The sequence below is a fragment of the Diceros bicornis genome, chromosome 1 (genome assembly GCF_020826845.1).
Source record: "Diceros bicornis minor isolate mBicDic1 chromosome 1, mDicBic1.mat.cur, whole genome shotgun sequence".
NCBI lineage: Eukaryota > Metazoa > Chordata > Mammalia > Perissodactyla > Rhinocerotidae > Diceros > Diceros bicornis.
In genome coordinates, this window is record NC_080740.1 from 93,142,798 (window position 1) to 93,163,503 (window position 20,706).

Sequence of the window (20,706 nt, forward strand, 5' to 3'; positions counted from 1 at the left end):
GGAAAAGGGACGTAAAGCCACCATTAGTAACATATATTGATCACATGTTGGAACGATAATATTTTGGATGTATTGGGTTAAATAAAATGTATTATTAATCTTAATTTCACCTTTTTAAACGTGGCTATAAGAAAATTTCAAATTACTCACAGTGCTCCCCCAAATTTCTATGGGCAAGAGCGGCTCCAGATGGAACCGGCTGGTTGGGGGCAGTGTGGGGGCAGACAGATAAGATCAATCACACCAAAAGGACACAAACGGCCAAACCCAGAAATAGGACGCTCTGCAGGACAAATGTCCTGTTTCTCTTAGCAAATCAACAGAATGAAAACCAAAAAAAAAAAGGGAAGAAGGACTATGTCAGAATAAAAGAGACTTAAGAGTTGCAAAAACCCAATGCAATGATGCAACGTGTAGAGCTTGCTTGGATCCTGATTTGAACAAATCACCTATAAGAAGAAACTCTGAAGTAATTGGGGCATCTGATCACGGACTGGCTATTACACAATATTAAGAAATTATTATTAATTTCATTAGGTGTGTCAATGGCATGATGCTTATGCAAATAAAATCCCTCTCAGTTCAGAGATGCATATCAGAGTCATGACAGAGGAAACAACAGGATTTGCTTTAAGAACTAACAGGCTGGGAGTACAGATAAAGGAAGATGGGCTGTGAGCTGATGGCCCGGGGAGCTGGGAGCTGAGTACACGCAGTTCATGTTCATCCTATCCTTCATATGTTTATGTTTTTGAAAATTTCCATAAGCAAAAGTTAAAAAAAAAAGGAAAATCTGTGACAGTCTCCCTGAAAGACCCACTGGGCCCAGTGCCATCTGACCTTGGTCTGACCTCACTGCTTTGGGAAGGTTGGACCACTGAGCCCTCTCCCTATCTGAGCCAGGGACGAAGACAGCAGCAGGAAGGGTGGCGGTGCTTCCTCATTAAGGTGAGTGGCAACACTGCTGATCATGTTTATTAATGCAATGTGCACCCAGCAACGACTATGCGCATGAACTGGTTATGGCACAATAACCTAATTTGTTCCTCCTGCTTACACTCACTGTTTGCAAAATATAAGGACATTTTCCCCAGCAAACATTTCTAAATTGCAACACGCAGACACTTCAAGTCCTTTTCATCATTCAAAGCGCTAATACAATTTGGCTGTGATCCTGCAGAAACATCTGTTTTCAAACTGCAGGCCACTGGAGGCTGTAATTCACTCCTGAGAGCAGCTATAACGTGCTCTGTCATCTCAGTCTCCTTAACTCTTTGCACAACCCCCCATGCATGCGTTCACACAAACCACCGAGTATGCAGTGCTTTCCTCTGAAGGGGCTTGTCAAAACAGACTGGTTGTCAGAACGGCTGAGCTGGGGGAAGCCCCGGGTGCAGTCACAACACAGGTGCCCCCCGGGCGATTGATGGGCACCGCTGTTAAACATTAAAGGACTGGAGAGTTCGACCTTCCATGGGAATATGTCACACGTGGATCACACTTCCTGACAGCGGCTCCAAAGCCAGGTTACCCTTCCCTGAAAAGCAGAGCCAGCCACTCCCCACGACCCACTGGCAGGGATAGGGTCTGGGTCCGTGCGTGTGCAGGGTGACCTGCCCTGCACCTCAGAGCTGCCTGCCTCTCCTGTGCTTCAGGCCTGCTGAGGGCTGACAGGGAAACTGGGAAGTGGGTGGTGAAGAGGGCCCAGGCCCTCCCACACATCCTGCACTGTGCTCCCAGCCGACCTGCAAGACCGCAGCCACAGAGGGGCCCAGCGCCTGTCCTCCAGCTGCTCACAGCCAGGACGCAGAGAATGGGCACAGAGCTGCCAGGGCTTCTCGTCCTGGGGGCGAGGGGCCTGGGGGGCTGGACCCTTGCTCTTCCCGCCCCTCCTTCCCTCCCACCCACACTTTGCCTGACTCCTCTCTGACCTTCCAGAGCAGCTGGGGCATGGCTTCCTCCCAGGAGCCTCGCTTGAGCTGACCCTGACTGTAGCCCCCCTCAACCAGGCGTGAGCTCTGGGCCCGCACCAGGCCTGCTGCAGAGAGGTGCCCTTTCGGCCACGTGGTCTGATTAACTTAGTGGTCTCCAGAGTGGGGATGGTGTCCCCAGAGTACAGACCAACTCCCCATGAGGATTACAAGAAGAAAATATGAGAAAGCCTTACATTTTAGCATTCACTGAGGATGATTTTATTATGTACTATTTACTACATAAAAAGATTACCTGTAACATGAAAGTCGTGAAATATGATGACAAATTAGATGCCTGCAGGCTCTCCACCCAATCAGGCGGTGCAACGCCACCAATCCCTCCATGTTGTCCACCTGTGCCATCCTCCCTACCCACCCCCCTGCCATCATTCCCATTACCCAGAATTTTTAAAAAAATCATTAAGAAATATTTTATCAAACTCATACAACTCAACAGCAAAAAACCAAACAATCCAATTAAAAAATGGGTGGAGGATCTGAACAGACATTTTTCCAAAGAAGACATCCAGATGGCCAGCAGGTCCACGAAAAGGCGCTCAACATTGCCAGTCATCAGGGAAATGCAAGTCAAAATTACGGATACTACCTCCCACCTGTCAGCATGGCTATTATCAAAATGACTAGAAATAACAAGTATTGATAAGGATGTGGAGAAAAGGGAACGCTTGTGCATTGTTGGCGGGAATATAAATTGGTACAGCCATTATGGAAAACAGTACGGAGGTTCCTCAAAAAATTAAAAATAGAAATACCATATGATCCAGCAATCCCACTTCTGGGTATTTACCTGAAGGAAATGAAAACACTAACACAAAAAGATATCTGCATCCCATCTTCATTGTGGCATTATTTACGATTGCCAAGTCATGGAAGCAACCTAAGTGTCTACTGATGGATGAATGGGTAAAGAAAATGTGGTATATATATACAATGGAATATTACCCAGCCATAAAAAAGAATGACATCTTGCCATTTGTGACAAGGATGGACCATGAAGGCATTATGTTAAGTGAAATAAGTCAGACAGAATAAGACAAATACCATATGATGTCACTTATATGTGGAATCTGAAAAAAAAAACCAAACTCATACAGAGAACAGACTGGCAGCTGCCAGAGGTTGGGGGGGGGGTGAAATGGGTGAAGAGGGTCAAAAGGTACAAATTTCCAGTTATAAAATAACTAAGTCCTGGAGATGATATGAACAGCATGGTGACTGTGGTCAACAATACTGTATTACATATTTGAAAGTTGCTAAGACAGTAGATCTTAAAAAAAAAAAATCTCAGAAATGTGTATCCCTAAAAGATATATTGTATAGACTGTTTGTTGCTTTATAAAAATGGTGTCATTCTGTATACAGGACTCTGTGACTTGATTTTTTCATTTAAGATGATGTTTCTAACAGCCTGTGGTCTGACGGTCCGTTTTATGAGTGTCTACGATTTCTGGCCCCATTTCCGGCCAGCGTCACGAGGCTGGCTGCAATTGCAGCAAGGCTCCTGGTGCTCGCACACACAATTCTCCTGGGGACACGTCAGGAAGGGTACTACTCCTTCGCAGGATTTGCTGCAAGCATTCAACTTGACTAGATTATTCTCAGTGGTTTTACACACTGGTTGTACCAATTTGTACCCCCACACATAGACTGGATGGGTTTCTACTGAGTCCAGCCTCTCCAGCATTTGTCATTACCTCACATATGAGCTTTTGCTAATTGAATGAATGTGCGATGGTATTTCTTTCTTGAATATTTGATAGAATTCACTGGGGAAGCCACTTGGGCCTGACATTTTACTCTCTGGGCAAGTTTTTAATTATAAATTCAATTTCTTTAACAGAAATAGTATTGTGCAGATTTTCTATTTCTTCTTGTGTCAGTTTTGCTAAGTTATGTTTCTCAAGGCATTTGCCCCTTTTATCAAATATATTGGTATAAAGTTCTTCATAAAAATCCCTAGTTATCCTTTTAATGTCTGTGGGATCTTGGTAACTTGCGTTTTCTCTTGGTCAGTCTTGCTAGGAATTTATAAATTTTATTAATCTTTTCAAAGTTGTTTGTTTTCTATTTTACTCACCTCTGTTCTCAGGAGACAATGTTTATAAACAAGCTAGCTCGCCCTGCCTGACAGACAGCCAGCACTCAGAAAGCGACTCCCAGGGACCAACCAGGTGGCTGCTCGGCATGTGTCTGTCGGGTGGTCAGACGGATGGACAGGTGGGTGGCTGAGCAGAGAGCAGAGGCCCTTCAAAGACAGGAGGAGGGGGCAGGCCATGCCACTTGAAACTAGCCCAGACAGTGAACATCTCAGACCACAAATGGCACTGACCGAGCTCCAAGGCCCACACTGGCGGGGTGACCCTGCGAGTCCCCTTCCTTCCCTGAGCCTCTGTGTTCTCATCCACAGAGCAGATGGAACTGCTGTGAGAATTACCTGAGGCCACAGGTGGAGCCACTGGCACTGTGTAGGTGCTTCCACCATCAGAGAGAAGGCCATTTTATTATTATTTAGCCAGACTCTGGCACTTCTGAATGCTGTCTGGATTTCAAAACAAGCAAATGAACAATTTACTGACCAAATGAACCAGGCAAATATTTCCTAAATATTGCAGGGGCAATATATAGCAGATTCCAAGAGGCTATGTTTCTTCTGGCCGTGGGGAGATCCGTTGCATGTAAAGCAGGAATTCACCAATTAGGAAAAGCCTGGCACAGGATGGAGAGGACTCTAACTGGCAACCCTGGAGCCTGTGTTAGTTTTATTTGAAAATAATAAAACTGAGGCCTCCGGCTCCCAAATTCATGGGCTTTTCACAGGTTAGTCCATCAGATTCTCGCCGGCCGAGTGGTTGCCCACTCTGCACCAGACCCCAGCACTATGGGCCCACGTGGTGTCTGAAGCCCAGAGTGATCCCGCAGCGTAAGAGTAGTCACCTGGCGAGGAAGCAGTGGCTTCAAACCTGGCCTCAGCCACCTGGGCGCCTTCCGCTACTTCTGGGGCCCTGAGGAATCGTGGGGGCCCAGCGTGAACAGGGCATGGTGGGCACTTTTGCTGAAAGAAAGAAGCCCCTGAGGCCAAGCCGGGCCCACAAGGCCAGGACCAGAGGCTGGGGGAGTAGGAGGCAGCCTCCTGGGAGGGCACAGTGAGTGACAGGAAGGGGACGGGGAAGGATGCCTGGAGGGTGGGAAGGGAAACAGAGGCCGGAGCCCAGCAGTCCCGCGGGATTCCCCTGGTACAGCCATCAGCCCCAGGGCCCCAGCCTCTCCCCAACAGCCCCTCCCCACACCGCTGCTGGCAGATGCCCCGCCCCAGGAGGGCGCAGGATGGGGAGGCAGGAGGCGAGGATCTTCTTCCAGAGATGCATCACAGTCTGTAATTTTAAAACAACTTTGACCTAAAACACTTAGCCTGAATTGAGTTTTGAGGAAAAAGTCCAACAAAGCCAGATTACGGGAGAAAATTGATTTGGAACCTTCAAAACAGTCAATACCAGGGGAAATGAATAAAAATGTGGAGGGACTGTTGTAGATTAAAGAGTCTGAAAGACACAACAAACTAGTGCAGTGCTTGACCACCGACTGGACCCTGGACGCAGGAATAAAGCCCTGAAGGACATGACTGGGGCAACCGCGGCCAGTGGAATGCGGACGGAACACAAGGCAGCGTGCTTGCGCCAATGTTCAGGCTCCGGCGTGTGAGCCCTGAACTGAGGTCTCGAGGAAGAACGGCCTTGTTCTCCGGGGACGCTGACCTGTGTGGGGGACGGCACGACTGGCACCTTACCCTGGGGGCTCAGCCAACGTGAGAGCGCAGACAGCGTGCACGCCGCAACGCGCTGACGAGCGCCGCGCGTGGGTGAGGAGCGCACCATTCTCTGCGAGCTTTCCAAGTAAATGTCGGGTCGACCCCAGTCCCCATAGATAACGGCAGCCACCTCAATGCAAACCTCTCCACACAGATCGACCAAGAGAGCAAGTACAGCGTCCCACACGCAGGCCTGAGCACGGCCAGGAGACAGGCTGCCGCCCGCCGGGCACTGGTGTGCACGAGGCAAGAAGACCCGCTTTGCAGAGCCTGCTGCAGAGCCCCAGGGGCGGAGGTCAGGCAGAGGCCGCAGAGGAGGAGCGAGGACCCACCCGGGGCCGAGAACTGAGACAAAACAGCACAGAAGGAGAAAGTCTGGGGAAATTCTGAGAGCGAGTCTGAGACCAGGTGGGTGGGAGGGCTGGGTAGTGGGGAAATGACAGGGATAGAAAGTGTGGGGCCAAGGCCGCTGTCTCAGAAAGGCCCTGTTTCTAGGGTACTTGGCTCAGAAGTACCCTAGAGGGTACTCCCTTAGAGGGTTGGTGGTAAATAGGCAGGAAGAAGTAGCATGGAAATTCAAGGACCTACAGAAGCAAAAGTGAATGTCCAACTCAGAAGACCCATAACCACTCCCACCCTCCAGACTCCCCAAGTAAGAATCCTGCACTTCTTTAAACCAACAGAAGAGGGCACTCTGGAGCTAAGAACCTGCTGTCCCCCCAGTCACCTCCTCCCGCCTGCCCTCATCTGTCACCACCAGTCCAGGCAAACACGAAGACAGTTCTAAGTTAACAGAAGATAACAGACAATATCCACACAAAACCAACCCAAGGAGCTGATAATCATTCCTCCCACAAACCAAGTCACAGGGAACAATGTAACAGGGCATCCTAGCTCGAATCGCCTTAAGAAAGCATTCTGAGACATGAAAAAACACTTGAAGTATAAATTCAAAACTCAGAAGAGAAATGGACAAAAAAAATTAGGTAAATGTGAAACCAGAGTTACCCAAACTCAGGAAAGAAAATGAAAAAGACAAAATCATCTCAGAAATGAATAGTAAATTAGAAGCTCTCTTAGGGAGAATAGATTTGACTGAAAATTTAATAATGCTCATTGAGCAAATGAATGACAACTACAAAACAAAACTGAAATAAAGACAGTAGTGAAGAGAATCATAGAGGAAGTGACAGTTACAGAAGACAGGCAAAAAAGATCTAGCACACAGACATAGTACTGGAATCCCTGAAGAAGAAAAACAAAATAATTAACATTTAAAATTATTATCCAACAAAACTTTCTGGAAATAAAAGAAGACTTGAAGCTGCATATTCAAAGGGCCCTCATGTACCTGAGAAAAACTGATGCTGAAGATCAAGTCCAAGACATTTCCTAGTAAAATGATTAGACTTCAAAAGTAAAGAAAAAAAAAATCCTTTGGAGCTCCAGGAAAAATGATCAAGTCACTCACAAAGGAAAGAAAAGTATGTTTATATCAGACTTCTTGACAATAACACGTAAGCACTACAACCCAGAACAACATTTTAACAAATTCAAGGAAAGAAAGTATGAGTCAGGATTTTATAACCAGCCAAGCTATCCTTCAGGTGTCAAGGGTACAGAACAATTTCAACATGAAAGAGATCAGGGATGCTGTACTCATGAGCCCTTCTTGAAGAACCACAGAAGCTAAGCTTCTTTAAACTGAGGATGACTGGGGAAACTAGCAAAAATAAATATTGGCAAACAGAATCTAACCCCACTGTGGTGGACAGACTCGAGGGCGCCCATGATCCCTGTCTCCTGGTATTCATGGCCTTGAGTGTGGCTGGACCCTTGGAGTGTCCTCTAACCAACAGAAGACGGCAAAGCTGATGGGGCAGCACCTCCGTGACTCTGTCTAGAAGACTCCAAATTGCTGGTAGATTTACTCTAGAGACTCTTTGCTGGCCTGATGGACCAAGAGGCCATGCTGGGGGAGACCACCTGGCAAGGAACCACAGGTGATCCCCAGGAACTATGGGTGGCCTCCAGAAGCTGAGGGCAGACTCCAGCTAACGCCCAGCAAAACCCTCAAATGCTCAGTCCTGCAACCTCAAGCAACTGAATGCTGCTGTGGGAGATCAAGATTTGGCCACCCTGAAATATATCTCTTTACCTTGATTGTTTTCTCTGACGGACATTTGACCTCCCCCACTAACTGCCTAAAGAATTTGACATAGAAGATCTGTTCCAGGAAGGAGTTACTATCTGATGTCTGTAATATAATGTAAAATAGATGTTACAATAGGAAAGGCACCAACAAGCCCATCTTATCAAAAATTCTGTCTCTCTGGCCACATTCTCTAGATGGCCCTGCAAGGAGTTGCCAGACACACATTTACATTTATAAGGGAAATCTCCAGTTGTAAAGGTATCTCCCTCTCTGTATTGGGAAGAGAGGGGATGACCTCATTTCTAGAAACTTATCAATGTGGAAGGTGAGGCCTTAAATCTGCATAATAACCTTACTCTTGTTTATGGTGCTTTAGTGGTAATCTCCTGTAACTGTAACTGACTCCCCCCAACATCCTCCTTTGTCTTTAGCTGAAGATGAGAATCTCTGCTATTGTGTGGAGAAACTCAGTGTCCCTGGTTTCTCCCATGTATACATGTTATTTAACTTGGCATTATTTTCTCCTGCTAACCTGTCTTGTTAATTATTTGGCCAGCCATAAGAACCTTAAGGGAAAGGGCAGAGGGGGATTCTCCCTCTTCCCCCATACCGCCAACAACCACGTGAATGGAAAAGCAAATCCATTCCTAGTTGAGCCTCCAGATGAGGACTCAGTCCTGGCCAACACCAGCGGGAACCAGCTAAGCCGTGCCCAGACTTGGGATCCACAGAAACTAGGAGATAACAATTGTGTTGTTTTAAGCCACTAAGTTTATGGTAACTTGTCACACAGAAATAGATAGCTAATACAATCATATTAAAACATATTATGCCCAAGTAGTTTCTATTTCAGAAATGCAAGGATGGCTTAATCATATTAATAAATTTTGTGTCTTATTATTTGCCTCACTCTCATCCTGGACCTGATATTAGGAAATCCATTAATATGATTCATCTTATTGATAGTGCTAAGGAGAAATATCACATAATTATCTCCATATATGTCTTCAACAAAAATCAATACCCATTCCTGAGTTTAAGAAACCACCCAATAAAATAGGAATTAACGGATACTCCTGTAACTATATACATATATAATTTCCCCATCCTCAAGTCAGCATCTTTCTTAATGGAAGAAGTACTAGAGGCCATTTTACCAAGGACAGAAGCAAGGTAAGGATGCCCATTATATCCAATATTTAATACTGAATTAGTTGGTGGTTACCAGAGGGGAAGGGGGGAGGGAGGAGGGCAAAAGGGATAATTCGGCACATGTGTGTGGTGATGGGTTGTAATTAGTATTTGGGTGGTGAACATGATGTAATCTATGCAGAAATAGAAGTATAATGACGTACACCTGAAATTTATACAATGTTATAAACCAATGTTACTGCAATAAACAACAACAACCACAAAAATATTGAATTAGAGGTATTTAGTCAATTTAATTAGATAAGAGAAAGCAATGAGATGCATAAAAATTAGTAAAGAAGTAAAACTATTTCAATTTGCAGATGACAGAATACCTGAACTATCTGAATCATTTTATCATTTTATCTAAATGATAAAACTAGCAACAAAATAAATTTAGTCAGGTAGACAGATATAAAATGACAAACACAAAACTATAACCAGTTAAAAGATATAATAGAAGAAAAAACATTAATAATAGCAACAAACACGATAAAATACTCACAAGTAAACTTAACAAGAAATGTGAGGAAAACTTCAAAACGCTTCTGAAGGTCATCTTGAATAAATAAAAGACTAAGTAGTCCTGAACACATAGAAAGACATTCCTTGTTTTTGGATAACTCGACTGCATAATGATGTCAATTATCCTGAAGTTACATATAAATTTAATATGATCCCAACAAAAAATACAAGCAACACACTAGAACAGCCACGAAACCCCTGAAATAAAAAGCCATGGAAGGGAGACCAGCCCGATCAGATATTCAAACACAACAACGGGTGTTGAGCTCCATCTCTCTCCCCTACTGCAAGAGTCGTGGATAAAGTCTTCCTTGCTATTCAAACACACACAGAATGACGCGTCCGTAATCCCCATCGCATGGAGCCAGCACGTGAAGAGACAGAGCTGTGAGACAGACTAGAGAGCCCAGAAGTAGGTCCAACCGCGTCAGGATTGTAATACATGAGACAGGCGTGTGTCAGATCAGTAGAGAAAAGATGGCCTTTTAAACAAATGGTGTTGGCAGAGAGGGATAGACATCTGGAAAAAGATTAAATTGGCTCCATAAACTAAGTACAAAACCAAACAAGTATTTAAACATGGGTAAATTCCACCACAACTGGGTGTGAGAAAGCCTTCCTGACTAGGATTCAAAACCTAGATGCAATAAAAGAAGTGACTAAATCAACTATATAAAAATAGAAAACTTTTAATGGCAAAACCCACCATAAACAAAGTAAAAAAAAAAAACAACTGAGAGGAATATTTGCAATGTAACAACAATAAAACACTAATCTCTCTAATGTGTGCTTTTTTTCTTTTCTTTTGTGAGGGAGATCAGCCCTGAGCTAACATCCATGCCAATCCTCCTCTTTTTGCTGAGGAAGGCTGGCCCTGAGCCGATCTTCCTCCACTTTATGTAGGACACTGCCACAGCCATGGCCCAACAAGCGGTGTGTAGGTGCGCGCCTTGGATCCGAACCCCAGCCGTCAGCAGCTCCAGCAGCGGAGCTTGCGCACTTAACCACTACACCACAGGGCCAGCCCCCCTAACGTGTTCTTTAAACAAACTGTCACTGACTAGGTGCCTGAGAAACTCAAAGGTGGGTTTGCAAGCAATTAACTGTTTTTCCAAGTTGTTTCTTTTTCTTTTGTGTGTTAAGGAGATGTAACCACCAGCCATCCTGCAACTGACCAAGCCTCACCACAAGAGCTGTGCCCATGACCTTTGCCTTGTTTTTCGTGCAGAGATCTCTCCAGGAGGAGCTTAGGCCTCATTGTGTGGAAGCAGTTCTCCAACAGAGCCTGTGCAAGCGAATACCCACCTCTGCCTTGAATATTCATTCCTCAACCAAATAAAAGTTTCCGTTTTCCTTTGTTTAGGGAGCAGTGACTTTGGAAATGATTCCTCAGGGCCTCCTATGTGCTGCAAATACACTTTACTTTGTAAGACAACTTCCACTGGTGTAGTCTTATTTAACTCACCAGGAAGTGAGCCCACTTGGTTCAGTATCTAAGGAAAAAAAAAAGACCAAAAATCCAACAGGAAATGGGCAAAATATATGGATAGGCAATTCACAGAAAAAGATGATCAAAGGACTCATAAACATATGAAAGATGCCCAACTTCACTCATAATAAGAGAAATGTGAAATTAAAATGCACTGAAGTACTATTTCCTGGCTCTCAGATGGGTGAGGCTGTGGGGGGAAATAGACCCGGTCAGAGGTTGCTGGTGGGAGTGCAGAATTTGGGGAGAGGGGAATTTGGGAAGAGCTGACAAAATAAGTACATATTTACTCCTACTTCTAGGAATTAGAGATAAACCTCCACAAACACAAACAACATACGTGCAAGGTCATCCCCTACTCCATTAGTTTAATAACAAGCGCCTGGAAACACGCCAGTGTCCATCCACAGGACACGAATTGAAGGAGGAGCGGTCCAGCCATACAATGGGGCACCACGGGGCTGACAAAAGAGTGGGAAGGTCTCTACCAATTGCTAAGAAGGGATTTTCAGGAAATATTTTTAATTGAAAAAAGCAAGATACAAAGGAGATGTATACGCTAACTTTTGTGAAAATGCATAATTGGCTTGTTTTGCAAAAGAAACCCGGGAAGGATAAGCCAGAAATGATTTCAAATGGTTCCCCACGGCGTGAGAACAAGGAGGAAGAGACAGGGATGGGACTGAGGCTTCTGAGTACAGCTTTTTTATAATTTTGACCTTGAACCATGCAAATGTTTCACATACTCAAAAAATAAAATTATATCATAAAAGCTAAAAGGAAAAAACAAATTGCATGCAAACAGAAACAGTGAAGCTACTGGTATATTAAAGTGACACCAAACTCACACAGCGCTGACCACACACCCAAAGAAATCCTGAACATGACCTGGCAGGTTGTCGTTAGTAGTGGTTTGGATGCAGTGATTCAGAAATTATTTTGGGTGTATGCTAGGACTAAGCAAATGATGAAATATATTGATGTTTGGGGGAACCAGTTTCTTACTGTGGGAAAAAGGAGATGGAAATATTAATTTTTAGTTAAAAAAAAATATTTCTTGGCTCAGTCAACTGAGAAGGCCATGACACCAAGGGAGCGACGAGCACATCTAATGCCCAGATACCAGTTTCTAAAACCCACCCCACTAAAAGGTGCCAAGGCTTCTTGGAGAAATGGCTGACAAGTTTGGGTCAAAGTACAGGTGAGAGCTGGACCAGTGCTCAAAGCCTTATGGGGATATGTCAAAGGGATGCAGAGGCCAGCCTGATATCCAGCCCAAACAGCCTGCAGCACCCCATCTGATCTCTGCGGACGCCGCGCTGGGCACAGGGAGGTCCGAGAGGCGCAGTGACCACCCGGGGCGGGGTGCAGGGAGTGGGGCAGTGCTGAGCCCGAATCAGGCTCCCTGTCACCACGGCTGAAAACTCGACTGCACCTGGCCCTGCAGGAGAGAGGCCTCTGTGTGGCCGCAGCCCCAGGGGTGGACTCCACATCCGGCATTCGGTTGGCTCCTCCTCAAAATTCTCTCTCCACCACCTCATCAGCACCTGGTCCAGGTCCACGGGGCTCTGCCTGGCCAACTCCAGCAGCCTCCTCCCTGCTCCTCTCCTGCCCCCAAGTCCTCTCCACCTGCTTCAGGAGCATCCGTTTAACACTCAACTCCAAACCCTCCAGGGACTGCCCACTGCACCCAGAGGAAATCCAAAGCCCCTAGTTCCCCTCACAGGCTCTGTTCCAGCTCCTCCTATCCACCCTCTGTGGCCTCAGGGCCCGCACACCTGCTGCTCTCTCAGACCTTTCCTGCGGACTCCGCCCTTCTGTTCACATCAGAGCAAGTGGTCACTGCTCAGGGACACCCTCTCTGACTAGGGTGAGGTTCTGCCCCACCCCAGACTCCCTCCACCTGTTACCCTGTTTTACTTTCTTCCTAGCACTTATTCTCTGCCATGACCCGGTTTTCCCTTCGATTACTCATTCAGCTTCCCTCTCCCACATCTGCTTGTAAGCACTTACTGGGGCAGGGAGCAGACAGCACACAGTAGGTGCACAATTAATGCTCTGGGCGAGTGAGTGGACAACCCCAGGACCCCCTGGTCGCACGGCACAGTGGCTGCAGTACGGCCTTTGGAGCCAGTCCTACCACGGCTGAAACCCCGGCTTTGCCACTTCGCGGTCCTGAGACCTGGAACAAGTCCTGTCACCTCCCTAAGCCTCAGTTACTTCAGCTGGAAGATGGGGCACCGCATCTGCCCGGCCGGGAGATCTTCCTGGGGCCCTTCTCCGGCTCCTGAAGCTCGGCAGGACGTCCGCCTCAGGGGCCAGGAAGCAGAAGGGAGGGGGCTGCGTGAACCCCTCCGACTCCCCAAGCTGCCAGGTCTGTCTTTTCCACACTGCCCCCCACGCTGAGCATGGGCCGGGTCGGACCATCCCCTGCCCTCCTCCCCTCCAGGTCCCCCTCCCCGCCTGAACACACAGCGGAGTGCACTAGGGGTCCCCTGACCCTGTCCGCTGTCACTGCGTGAGGGACACAGCCAGATGCCTGCGCTGACTAGTGTCCCTGCAGGCTCTCCGATGGGAGCACTGATGCTGTCCTCAATCCGGTCCCAGCTTCAGAGCCCACCACACTCTTCCCCGTGGACAGGCCCTTTCCCTTCTTCACAAGCACGGGGCAGGGCAGCCCTGCTGTTCCCATGTCACAGACCGGGAAACTGAGGTCCACTGCGGGCTGGAGGCCTCGGGTCCAGGCTCGCTTTTCCTGCCAGCTGAGTGGCTGAAGAAGCTCCGCGCCGAGCGGAGAGGCGGGGGGCGCGCGGCACAGCCGGTCTCCCGCAGCGGCGGCCGGGGGTGTGCCCTCCGCCGGTGCCCTCCCCGCCCCCGCCCGGCGCACGCCCCCGGGCCGCTCCGGACACCCTCCGGCCCGCAGCGGCCCCCTCCCGCGGTCCCCCACCCCGCCCCGCCCCGCCCCGCCGGCCGCACATGCCGCGCGTCGCGGCTCCGGCCTCCGCCGGCCGGCCGGCCACGCGCGCTGTCACCGCGCGCACCTGCGCCCCGGGTCAGGCCCGCGCGTCCCCGCGCAGCGGCGCGGACGCCCGCTCCGCACCTCGACGCCCGGCACCTCCGCGCCCCGCCCTCCCCGGCGCGCGCCCCGGCCCGCAGCTCCCGTGTCCCCCCCGGCCGCGGCCCCACTCACCGGCTCCCGGCGCGCCTGGACCCCGGGCCCGGCCCATGGGCAGCGCCGCCGCGCCCGCCCAGAGCCCTGGCGCCGCCGACCCGGGGCGCTGCCCGCCGCCCGCGGGGCTCCGGGACGCAGCCGGCCGTGCGCTGGCCGGCCCGGAGAGCGCGGCGCGGCGCCCCCTCGCGGCCGCACGGGGAGCGCGGGCGGGGCGGGCGGGGCGCGGGGGCCCCCGCCGCGCGGCTCTCGCGCTCGCCTCCTGCGGCCTCCCGACCCGGGCGGCCCTGCCCCCCGGCCTCTGCTCCGCTCCAGGCCTCAGGGTCAAGGCCAAGCGTCCAGCTCTGCGTTCAGGGCCTTCCGCCCGGTTCGCCTCCCGCCGCCGTGGCGAGGACCCACTGCAAGCATCACACGCTGCCCGCTGCGCCCGGCTCCTGGCGGACCGACGCCCTCGCCTGATAAACTCCTGGCACCCAAGACCCGGTTCACCCCTTTTCCTCAAGGCTGGGCACTGGCCACTCCTCTGGGGCGCTCCTTCTTCTGCGATGGCCACTGAGGTGTGGTTTGTCTGTGTCCCTGAGTCCTGTGGGCGCAAGGTGGGCATCAAGGGAGCGAGGAAGACTGCAGCGCCCCCCCCACCTCAGTGCTCTACGAGGGGAGGGAGGGAGGGAGGAAGGAACTGGCCCACAGGGAGGTGGGTCACCACTTTGAAAACATTGGGGTGCTAGGAGGGCAATGGTGTGCTCTTTCACTTTTAGAATGGGAGAGAAGGCCTGAACAGGATCCAGTGACCTTCCTCAACTGGCTCCACCTGGACATTAAAAGTTTCCTGGTTTGTCCCGGCATAGAGGTCAGGACATCTGTCCTCTGCTTCAGTCAGGAGCTGCCCTATAAGATGTGGCAGGAAACCCAATCCAACCAGTTTAAGCTAAAGTAATTTATTGGCTCATGAAGCATAAAAGAAGCCGAGGTATGCTGCTTTCAGGAATAGCTAGATCCAGGTGCTTAAACATATGAATAGAAATCCACCTCCACATCTCCCAGACTCTCTGTGGCAGAATGGCCCCCAGTGGCCCTGAGTTGACACCCTCAGAAAGAGCCCATCTGCCTGATAGTTTGAGCGGGAGCCCAGGGCTGCTGCACACAGGCTTGGAGGAGCCCACACAGGCCATTTCCCCAGACCTGAACAGTGAGGCTTATGCATTGCCTCCCTGGAGGTGGGGGTGAAGCACACTCCAAGCTTCTCCAGTGTTGCTCCAAGCATGCCCCGAGGGCTGTTTCCAGAAGACTGGAGAAGTAAAAACCACAGAGTCCAGCCTGTGCTTGCACAGTAGGGGAAACTGAGGCCTGGAGAGAGCAGGCACCTGCCTGGGGCACACAAATGCATTAGGGCTGGTGTGGGTTGGGCAGGCTGGGCAGGGAGGCAGCACAGCTTTGGGACAGGCCCAGGGCCAGAGGCTGGCCCCAGGGGGAGGATGCCTGAGACCAATGCCAAGGACCAGGCTGTGGTGAAGGGGCAGAGGGGGTTCCTAAGAGAGAGACGAGCCTCGGGGTCAGGTGCTGGGGCCAGTCCTCAGGCGGGCAGGTTTTCTCCAATTCCCGCCCCATGCCCCTAGCCCTCAGGTCAGGCCAGGTGCACCTCCCAGAGGCACGCTGTGTTCAGGGAGAGGAGGCTGCAGGAGAGACCTCGGCGGTGGGGGGGAGGGGGTAGGCACCCTCCCCAGCCGCCATGTGGGGCCTCCCGGGGGAGCAAGGCAGGCTCTCCCCACTCCACCCTGCCCCTGTGAGCAAAGGCCTAGGGGCCACTGAGGCACGACCACCGGCATTCTGGGCGCAGGGGCCGTGCTTAGCAGAGCCGCTGGAACCTGAGGGCAGACTTGCCTGTGGCCACAGCTTGTGTCCCCCGTGGGCGGGTGAGGAGGGCTTTGCCCTGTGGTGATGGGAGACAGCTGTGTCCCCTGAGGTCTCCTGCGTCCTCTCCTGTAGCACGGGAGGTGGGGTCTGTGCTGAGGGTGCACGTGTGGTGTGGCCAGCACCCCTGGTGGCTCCTTGAGGCCAGTGTGGAGTTCTCCTCTGAGCCAGCCCCAGCTTTGGGGGACACTGGCTTGGGCCCTGGGAGAGGGCTGGCCCATCGTAGGCACCGAATTTCCCCAGCCTGCTCCCCGGCCCCCCTGAGAGCACACTGCCCAGCAAGTCCCCTTGGTCTGCCCCGCCCAGCCTACCTTCCCACTCCCAGGGGCTAATCCCCAGGGTGTCGGGTGTTGGGACAGAGGGTGAACCTTCCGGAGAGCTGTCAGCTCAGCCTCCCTGCCCGCATCCCTCTGGTGGTTATTTCCTGAGGCCTGGGTGCCTCACACCGTGCTGGGTGCTGGGGTACGGCAGTGAGCAGGACACGGGGCCCCCCACAGCTTACAGAGGGAGACTGAAAACTAACCATACAAACAAAAGAATAATAGAAACGATCATTTTAGAGAGCACTAAGCGCCATAAAGTAATCAGTACAGGATGAGGTTGTTGAGCATAGCCAGCTTCTTTAGATGGAGGGCTCAGGAAAGGCCCCTCTGAGCACGTGGGGGTGGGGCTGAGACCTAAATGAGGAGCCAGCCCCACAAGATCTGTGGGAAGAGCGTGCTGGACAGAGGGGATAGCAGGAGCAAAGGCCCTGTGGCCAGCACGTGCTTCACATCTTTGTGAGAAGGAAAAAGGAGAGGAGGAGGGGGTGGAGGAGTGCAGGAGCCCAGAGAGAGGGGGCAGTGCCAGGTCGGGGCCTCCTGGGAGGGAGGGGCTAGGACTCTGTCCTCTGCGTGTGGCCCAGCAGGAGGTGGTCCTGCTGCCCCAGGGGTACTGGTCTTGGCACCCATGAGGCCTTTCCCTGCACCCCTGGCCCCTGCCTTGGTTGCCCACAGCCCGGATGGCACCTCCCACACACATACCTGAGTTAGCCCCACTAGCCCAGCACTGGCAAGGCGGGGCGGGGGTCCTTGTCCGCTGAGAAGGCTGTCCCTGGAGCTGTTGCACTGAAGGTGGACATGGTGAGGGTGATGGGCAGGGGACAGCTGACAAGTACAGACCCCGGGTAGGGGCAGAGGGCTGGGGGCAGCCCTGAGGGCTGTGGCTGAGGAGAGGCCACAGGATGGTGATGGGAAGATGAGGAGAATGTGTGAGAAGTGGCAGAGGTGGCTAGGGTCTGGCCAGGTGGACAGCGGATCTGCAGAGACTGTGGGGGCAGGGGGATGTTGGGGGGCGTCTAGAGGCAGCTGGACATGTGGTTGCAAAGGCTGGTGTGGGCCCTCCCAGGTGAAGGAAGGAGACACTGGGACTCCAGCCACACAGACACTCAGTGCCTGGAACCTGTGAGGCCCCAGCAGCACGTCAGCCCCAACTCCTGGCCCTGTTGGAGCAGGTGACTTGGGAAGGAGCCTGACACCGAGTGGCTGCCAAGCAGTGTCGCCAGAAAGATCAGAGAGCAGCAAGGACAACTGTGGGCTCTGGCCAGTGCATTTTCTTAGTGCACCCACAGCGTGTCCGTCCTCGGCTCTGGTGACAGCTCCCCACGCTCACTGCAAGGGCAAAGCTCCCGGAGAAGGTCGTCACAGAGCCAGTGCGGTGGGGGCACGGTGGGCCGAGTGTTCACGTCCCCCAAATTCACACATTGAGATCCTAAGCCCCAAGGCAATGGCAGTAGGAGGTGGGCCTTTGGGAGGTGACTAGTCATGAGGGTGCAGCCCTCACGAATGGGATTAGTGCTCTTATAAAAGACTCCAGAGAGCTCCCCTGCCCCTTCCGCCAGGTGAGCACACAGGGAGAGGACAGCCATCTGCACCCCAGAAGAGGGCTCACCCCTGCGCCCGACCATGCTGGCACCCTGATCTTGGACTGCCAGCCTTCAGAACTGTGAAAGGTAAGTTTCTGTTATTTATCAGCCACCCAGCCTGTGGTACTTTATTACAGCACTCTGCACGCACTAGGACAGCACGTTTAATTACTGTGTACACAGCAGAGCCCTGACTACCCCCGAGTCTGGACCGAGACTAGGGAGAGAGAGAGTGTGTTCATGGTGTGTGTATGTGTGTGCACGGTATGTGTCCCATGGACGTCCATGGTGCACGTGTGTGGCACACGTGTGTGCTGAGTGCAGGTGGGCACAGGGGGCAAAACTTGCCTGCCGAGGTCCCTGCTTGGAACATTCAGATTTCCTCGGTCCCACCTTCAGTCCATGCGGTCACCATCTCCTCTCCCCCTCCCAGATGCCCCTCGCCTGCAGGCAGCACTGCTAGCCTGGAGCCTACCTGGAAGTGGTCACCCCTGCTGGCACAGTGACTCCTTTTGCTGCCTGCTAGTTCACTGGCCCCCTTGTGGAGCCAAAAGTGTCCCCGAGGCATAGATTGAGGTCCAGAGGAGTCTTTACTGGGCCTAAGTCTGCAGGCCGGGGAAACAGCTCCTGAAAGAAGCTGTGGTGTCATTTCTTGGTGGGGGATGATGGTGTAACCCAGAGTTCCCAGAGTCCCCCAGCGCCTGCCACACTTGAGATCCCACTGATCCAGGCTGTTGGGTGTCACGGTGCGTAGGAATCACCTGAACTCAAGGGAAGGCAGCACCCCAAGACCCCATCAAGACTCAGGTTTGGGGCATGGGTGGCCCCCACCCTGTGATAAGAGCCCCAGGTGATGCTGATGCAGGCAGAGGATGAGGCACACTTCAGGAAATGCTCATTGAAAGGGGTATAGGGTGACACCCCCCAGTGTGGTGGGCAGAATGGCCCCCCAGAGAACACGTCCTAACCCTGGAACCTGTGGCCAGGCGACCTCACACAGCAGAGGGACTTTGTCGGTGTGGCTTAGTGAGGACTTTGTGGTGGAGACATTGTCTTGCATGATCAGGGTGAGCCCAGTGTAATCACATGGTGCTTAAGAGCGGAAGAGGGAGGCAGAAGATGAGGCAGAGAAAGAGATGGAGGGTGGAAGCAGGGTCAGAGAGAGGCTCGGCTGCTGGCTTTGGAGATGGAGGAAGGGACCATGAGCCAAAGAATGTGGGCAGCCCCTGGAAGCTGGAAAAGGCAAGGAAACCAATTCTCCCCTCGAGCCTCCAGGAGGAAGCGGCCTTGCCCACACCTTGCTTTAAGTACAGGGAGACCGTGTGGGACTTCTGACCTACACAATTGTGAGATAATTTGCTTGTATTGTTTTGAGCCATGAAGTTTGTGGTAATTTGTGGCAGCAGCAATGGGAAACTAAGACACCATTCCATGAGAGAGGCCCAGAGAGGGCAGGCAACTTGTGCAGGTGGCACAGCAGAGCTGGAGCCCGAACCCTCCATGTTTTCCTCTGGCTGCCCTGTGTAGGGGTGGGGGAGGCAGGGAGGCTGGGATCGGGCTGCTGCCCTCCACAGGGCCCATGACGGGGCAGAGTAGACATGTGCTCAGCCTTCCCTGGGAGCTTTTTTAAAAAACAGATGCCCAAGACCTTGCCAAGACCTCAGAGTCAAAGGATCTGGGTGGGGCCTGGGAACCTGCGTCTTGCAGCAGTGGTACCATCGTCACAGCCTCAACATGGTCTGCTGACCTTCAATTGTTTAGAATCGACCAGCAGAAAAGGCACAGAAGGTGGTGTTGACATCCAAATGTCCTAATGTGGCGCTGGCCACCTGGACGAGGTAACAGGAAAGATGTGCGTGAGCAGCGTGGCAGTGGGGGCTCAAGCTTGAGAACACCCGTGTGGTCAGCTGGGCCCCGTGGAGGCTGCCACGGAAGCCGTGACCTTGTCACGGCTGCAGCCGAGGAGGCTCATTCTGGGGTGAGGTGAAGGCCAGGTGGGAGATGGACAGGAGTGGAGGCCACACAGTGCTGTCCTCACGTGTAAGTCGTGTGCAGGGGCGGCGAGGACAGAGGCGGGGAGAAGGGGTCAGAGCTGAGCTGTCCTTTGGTGGTGGCATCAACAGGATCAGGTCCTTCACCCAGGCAACTTGTCCTTAGTTGTCAACTCAGCCGGAGTAAGTATTTGATTGTGGCTCCAGAGTACAGACTCCAGAGGCAGGGGCTGTGTGTCTTATTTAGGGCACATGGGAATGGCTCAGCAGGCATTTGCTGACAATGAATGAAGGAATGGCATGCAGCTGCATGAAGGGAAGTGGATGGGAGGGGTCCTGGAAGTGGGGAGCCCGGGAGAGCATCACGGCCGGGCTGGGGTCCCGGCATGGTCCTGGGAGGATGCATTTTGCCCTGCACAGAGGCAGCAGGGTTTTCCTGGGGAGTGGTGCTCTCTGCTGTTTCTAGAAGGTGGAGGGGTGGGGACTGGCGGGCCAAAGGGACACACGCACCGAGCCTGGGCCATGCTGCCCGTCTGCACTCAGCAGGGCTCAGCCTCCTTCCACATGCCCCAG